General features: G+C 38.3%; 1 long non-coding RNA gene and 1 other non-coding gene across 2 annotated transcripts; one reads left to right on the top strand and one right to left on the bottom strand.

Moving 5' to 3' along the window:
- Positions 1 to 5921, top strand: LOC120859565. Its single transcript, XR_005720108.1, has 2 exons — positions 1 to 30; positions 5792 to 5921. It is a non-coding gene; the product is annotated as an uncharacterized LOC120859565 (long non-coding RNA).
- TRNAE-UUC lies at positions 4599 to 4671 on the bottom strand. The gene has a single exon. It is a non-coding gene; the product is annotated as a tRNA-Glu (tRNA).
- Positions 5922 to 6825: the final 904 nt, after the last annotated feature.

The raw sequence follows: 6825 nt of genomic DNA, 5'->3' as shown, positions 1-6825 counted from the left end.
TGAAGGGGACATCATTTGTGTGTTCTCACAGTAAGTCACCTTTTTTTAGTTTTAGTAAGTCACTTTTTTATTTCTTTTTTTTCTTTTTCTTTCTTTCTTTTTTTTTTTTTACTTTTTTATTTCTTACCTTCTGGGTCATCAGAGTAGTTTGCTTCCATAATGCATTTTATGGCATCACAAAAGCCCATTTATTTTAACTGTAGACTGACTGGCCTCCCTGCATGGGGAGGCCTGAAGCTTCTGTTCTGGTCTAGATAAGTCCCAGGACATGGTTCTGGAACTCTCCAATGTGCCAAATCCAAGAAGTTGGTTGATATAGGAGACTGTCTTGGAGATTCTGGTCTATTTTTATTGTCTTTTCACTGAAGCCTACACTGGAACAGACTGGAACTCCTAGGAAGGTACTCTGTTGGCCCATCTCCTTGGGCTCTTATAAACTAGGGGTAACTCATGATTATGGGGCCATTCTGGGCCCACACCTGTGTGGCACTGTAGGATTAGGGCAAAGCACAGAGGAACTGGGAAAAAAGCAAAAGGTTTAGGCAGTAGTATTTTTCATTTTTGTTGTTTGTTTCTAGTTGAGTGTAAGGTTAGTGAGCAGAGCCAGTCTCTCTAACTGGAGACTTAAGAATCACAGGCTGGTGAGAGATAAGAATGAATAGGAGAATCTTATATTCTTCATTCTGCTATGGGATGATAGCAGCATCACTAGGTGGGAGAGAGTCTTGGCAGCTCACACTAGTAGTGGCAGCTGGTGGGAGAAGGGTTGGGTACAACCCCAAAGCTACACAGAGTAGTTAGTCCATAGGTGGCAGAAGGCCTTGGCAGCTCAGAGCAGCAGAGAGCCATGACCCCTGGACTGTGGAGTCCTCAGGCGGAGAACCATGATAAAAAAGCTTGGGCAAACAGACAGTGGCTAGCACACCCTGGCAGAGGCATTGCCATGGCATGGAATGGTTGGACCATCCAGTGGGCAGAGGTCCCTGGCTGATTGGTTGGGCCATATATAGGACAGAAGACCGTGGGAAAGAAATTGGGCAAGAAAAAGGCCATGGTAGAGGGCCCTGGCAGGGCCTGAGGCTGCTTTTTCCAACTCTTGGGTATTGGGCAGTTCACAGTAGGTACAGCCTATAACTTCCATGCCTTTGTGGTAGCTCTGCTTAGTCCAGTCTTCCACCTGGGAGCTGTTTTTGTCTTATTTGCATTGAGTGGTGATCACTAGTGTGTGTGTTTATTCCAGTTCTCCGCACATTGCTCTCCATGAAGATTGCCTGTGTCACTGATAACAGTGGCTTTCAAAAAATATTTTGTTTTCTGATTATCAGAGTAATGCATAGTTGTTGTAAAACATTTGGAAAAAAGAAAAAAGTACAAAGAATAAAATAAGAATGTACTTTAAGGAAAAAATGTTAACATCTTTATGTACTTATTGTCTTCTTTTCAGTGTTGGGCATTATTTCCAATATTTTGCTGTTATGGATTATACTGCAGTGTACATTGTGATATATACATCTTTGTATGCCTCCCTGATGGTTTCCTTCATGACATTAATTTTTCAGTTCAGTTCAGTCACTCAGTTGTGTCCGACTCTTTGCAACTCCATGAATCGCAGCACGCCAGGCCTCCCTGTCCATCACCAACTCCTGGAGTTCACTCAGACTCACGTCCATCGAGTCAGTGATGCCATCCAGCCATCTCATCCTCTGTTGTCCCCTTCTCCTCCTGCCCCCAATCCCTCCCAGCATCAGAGTCTTCCAATGAGTCACCTCGTCGCATGAGGTGGGCAAAGTATTGGAGTTTCAGCTTTAGCATCATTCCTTCCAAAGAACACCCAGGGCTGATCTCCTTTATTTTTATTTTTTTAAAAATTTATTTATTTATTTATTTTAATTTTTACTTTACAATTCTGTATTGGTTTTGGCATAGATTGACATGAATCCACCACAGGTGTACATGCGTTCCCAAACATAGAATGGACTGGTTGGATCTCCTTGCAGTCCAAGGGCCTCTCAAGAGTCTTCTCCAACACCACAGTTCAAAAGTAAACATTGTCAAATTATTCTCTGAAAAGGTTGTATCAGTTTTCACTCTGACTGGAATGCTCATTTTCCTGAATCCTAATCAGTAATGGTTATTTTAAGAAAATATTGCCATATGACTTCTCATTATTATTTTACTTTGCCTTTATTTCATCATCAGGGTGGTTGAACATCTCTTCATAGACTTATAGGCCCTTATTCTTTTTCTTTGTAAATTGTCTGTTAAGATCATTTGCCTATTTTTTCCCTGTTAGTGTGTTCCTCATTTTCTTACTGATTTTACAAGAGCCCTTCATGTATTAAGGATATTAACATTGTTTTTAACACTTTATCCTCTATTGTATTGCTGTGGACTTATTTTTTTAATTTGATTGTTATACTACATTGCCATTATTATTATTTCTTGATGCTCAAACTGTCCCAGTTTGGTCTGTAGTCATCCTGTCAAGCCAGCTCCTGTATTCTTTTTTCTTTTACTTTTTATTTTGAAATACTTGAAATAATTTCTGGGTTAAAACAGGAAAGTTATGAAATAGAATGAAGAATACCTATATCCCCTTTACTCAGAGTCCCCAGATGTTAGCATTTTATCACATTTGCTTTATTATTTCTCTCCACCTATATGCATTTTTTTTTTCTGAACCATTTGGGGGTCAATTGCAGACATGATGCACATTTACCCCTAAATTCTTCAGTGTGTATTTCCCCAAATACCGGGACATTTAACTTCAGGATAGGATCAAATTCAGCAAATCAACACTGTTACACTGTTATCTAATCTATAGACTTTATTTGACTTCCAGTTGTCCTGATAATGTCCTTTATAGCAAAAGGAAAAAAATGGCTTTTAGCCTTAATCTGTGATGTAAATTGCAGACGTTTTCTCCTAGTTTGTCATTTGACTTTGTTTATTGTGATTTTTTCTTTGCAAAATTATTATTTTTAACATTTTATGTGTCCATTTATTCATATGTTTAAATGATCTTATGGTAACATTGACTTTTTAGGGGATGTACAGTCCTATGAGATTTTTTTTTTTATACTTGAATAGATTTGTGTAATCACCCTCACAATTATGATGAAGGACAATTCCATCATCCCCCAAACTCCCTCATGCTGTCCCTATATAGTCTGTCCTCTAATTGCTGGAGAATGCAATGGCACCCCACTCCAGTACTCTTGCCTGGAGAATCCCATGGATGGAGGAGCCTGGTAGGCTGCAGTCCATGGGGTTGCTGAGTCAGACATGACTGAGCGACTTCACTTTCACTTTTCACTTTCATGCATTGGAGAAGGAAATGGCAACCCACTCCAGTGTTCTTGCCCGGAGAATCCCAGGGACGGTGGAGCCTGGTGGGCTGCCGTGTATGGGGTCACACAGATTCAGACACGACTGAAGCAACTTAGAAGCAGCAGCAGCAGCAGCAGTGGTCAAATTTATCAGTCTTTTTATTGCTTTTGGATTTGAGTCATAATTAGAAAGTATTTCTCCCCACCCATCCATGTTCTCTTCTAATACTTGTTTGGTTTCAGTTTTATGCATTGAAATCTCTGATCCATTTAGAGTTATTCTGATGTGTAGTGTGAGATATGGACCCAATTTCATATTTTTTCAAATAGCTACCTAGTTGTCCCAACAGCACTTATTTAAAACTCCATATTTTCCCGCAGCAAATTGGAGTGTCACCCTTATACAGAAGTATTAACTTGGGAGGTGATTTTGATATCTTTATAATGTTGAGTCATCTTATGCAAGAAAAAGAGGTGTCTTTATATTTATTGAAAACTGTGTTTGTGTCTTTTAGTAGTTTTTAAGAGTTTTCTTTGCATAGACCTTGTACATTGCTTGTTGTTAAATTTATTTCTAAGTATTTTATCTTTTTGTTGTTGCTGTTACAAATGGGGCTCCTTTTTCCTTATATCTTATGATTATTGTTTGTAAGAGGGTGGTTTATTTTTGTTGTCTTTATATCCTGTTATTCCTACAGATTTGTTATATTGTTTGTTTTTATCATTGTTTATCATTGCTTCTCTTGGGTTTTTCTATATATATCATCATATATAATCTTCATACAGAGATAGCTTTACTTTTTCATTTGTTAATTAATTTTTAAAATGAGAGTATAGTTGATTTACAGTGCTGTATTAGTTTCTGCTGTGTAGCAAAGTGAGTTAGTTATACATACACATATATTTACTCTTTTTTTATATCTGTTTTCTCCTGTCTAATTGCATGGGCCAATACTTACAATATTAAATAGTGTTAAATAGCTGAATACCATAGTTGAATCATTTCTAGTGTTTTCTTTTAAGATGCTAGATTTTGGGCTGAGGTATATGTATGTGATCATGTTATAACATTTCTTCAGTTACTATTGTATTTTTATGACTGTAGTTTTAAATTTATGAAGCTTTAACTTTTCTGGAATTAATTTTTATATAATGAGTAAGGTAGAATTTTTTCTATTTTCTTTTTCATTAAATTATGTCTTTATTAACTTTCACCTACCTTCCTTAGATTTACTCTCCCCTGCTCCCCCATGGCTTATGGGATCTTAGTTCCCTGACCAGGGTTTGAACCTGGACCCTGGCGGTGAAAGCACCAAGTCCTGACCACTGTGACTGCCAGGGAATTCCCCTTTCCTTTTTAACAATAAAATTCTTTAATGTCACAGATTTTCCTGAGTGTGGTTTTAGCCACATCCTGTAAGTTTTGGTGGGCTTCCCTAGTAGCTCAGACGGTAAAGCATCTGCCTGCAGTGCAGGAGACCTCGGTTCGATCCTTGGTTCAGGAAGATCCCCTGGAGAAGGAAATGGCAACCCACTCCAGTATTCTTGCCTGGAGAATTCCATGGACAGAGGAGCCTGGCGGACTATAGTGCATGGGGTCGCAAAGAGTCAGACAAGACTGAGCGACTAACAGACACAGACACTAAGTTTTGGTATATATTCCCATTTTTGTTGTTTTCTAAATAGTCTACCATGATTTCTTTATTTTATTTCACTTTCTCTTTCATCCAGTAGTTAGCCTGGAGAATAGGTTTCAAGTTCTAGTTAGGGCATTTTTTGTTTTGAAATTATTGTTCCCAGCTCTTTCACATTATGATTGGAGAACATGGTCTGTGCTGTTTTTGGAGATGATTGAGGTTTACTTTGAGATCTAGTCTACAGTCAGTTTTAATATGTGTTTCATGGATTCTTGAGAAGAAACTCTTTTTGTACAATCGAATATATCTGTATATCTACTGGTCTGATGTTAATGTTTTTAACAATGTAATTGTTATATTATTAAGTATACATTTATTTGTAGTTATAAATTTTAAATTAATTCCTCTGACTTATTTTTCTCAGTTTTATGTATTATGAACTCAAAGTGGTGTGTTAAAATCTCTAACTTTCACTCTTAGTTGCTCTTTGTATTTTTAATTAAAATTTTGGATGTGTTAATTTATGTATAAAATTTCATGACTTATGTATTAGGACCTTTTTCTGTGTAAAAGAGTCCTCTTAGTCACATTTAAATGTTTTTTTTTGGTTGGCCTTGAATTCATCTTTGATCTTAATACTACCACCCATTTTTTAAATTAGGTGTTCTTGATATATCTTTTTCTAACTTTTAATCTTTCTTTTATCGTCTTGTTCTCAGTGTGTCTCCTGTACAGATTATATTATTTGAATTTTGTTTTGTCATCCAATCTGAAAGTTTTTACATTTTAAATCAGTAGTGTCTTACTCTTTTATAAATTAAATAGATACGGGGAGATTGTTAACATTAATCTGGTACGGGACAAGAAGACTGGGAAATCCAAAGGATTCTGTTTCCTCTGCTATGAAGACCAGAGGAGCACAATTCTGGCTGTTGACAATTTTAATGGGATCAAGGTGAGTATGCTTACTGAGCAGAACTTTTCCATTGTGTAGGGTTTCAGTTTCATTTCCCAGCTGATGACTACAGGCTCAAGGGCAGTACTGGTCAGCTGGGTTGCAGAGCCGTGGGGACATACTGACTGGGAAATGACCCCAGGAAATAATTCTGTTGGCTCATGACCCTGTCAACATGTGTCTCTTTTCCCCATCTCTTAGCAAGCTATGTCCTCAGGAGCATAGGTAACATGACCCCCAACTCCCCTTCATCTTGTACCCAACCAGGCATCTGTTTTTCACCTTTTCTTCCTCACACTCCACTCTCATTTCTTCTGTATTGAAGAGCAAGGAGACTAGCAAACACTGCTGTTTCATGTGGTCCTGTATCGGGGAATTTGGGGTTCTATGATGGTTTTTTGGCTGAGGACCTAGCCATGTATGTCTCTCATATGTCTCCATTGACTTAGCAGTACTGAGCCCTGAAAATTCTCTAGTTAAAATCTGATAACCAATTCTATGAAAGTAACTCATTCTGAAGGTTTCTGTCCTCTATTCTCTCTCCTCCACCCTTGTGAGACAGGGTGAGTGATGACATGAGAGTGAGACATGAAAAGGGGATGGGGCAAGTCAGGGCTCTCTGTGCCCCACCTGCTCCCTGTGCTCATTTAGGAAAAGCACTGCCATTGAATGAGCGTTGTCACAGGTTGGAGGCGCGACTCTTGACTTGGAGAATTTGTCACTGATTGCACCAGCAGTGAAAGGAACTCACCATAAAAGGTGACTTTATTCCACCTTTTATGGTGGAATGGGATAGGTGAAAGTACTCAGGCTTAGGGGTAAGAGTAAAAACTTGCTCTTGAATGGAACAGTAAAAGCCAGACATTTCACATTTCTGATAGCATTGCCTATAGAATAAGTCTGT

This window comes from Oryx dammah, unplaced genomic scaffold (genome assembly GCF_014754425.2).
Source record: "Oryx dammah isolate SB20612 unplaced genomic scaffold, SCBI_Odam_1.1 HiC_scaffold_1594, whole genome shotgun sequence".
Lineage (NCBI taxonomy): Eukaryota > Metazoa > Chordata > Mammalia > Artiodactyla > Bovidae > Oryx > Oryx dammah.
This window is presented reverse-complemented; position numbering and strand designations above follow the sequence as displayed.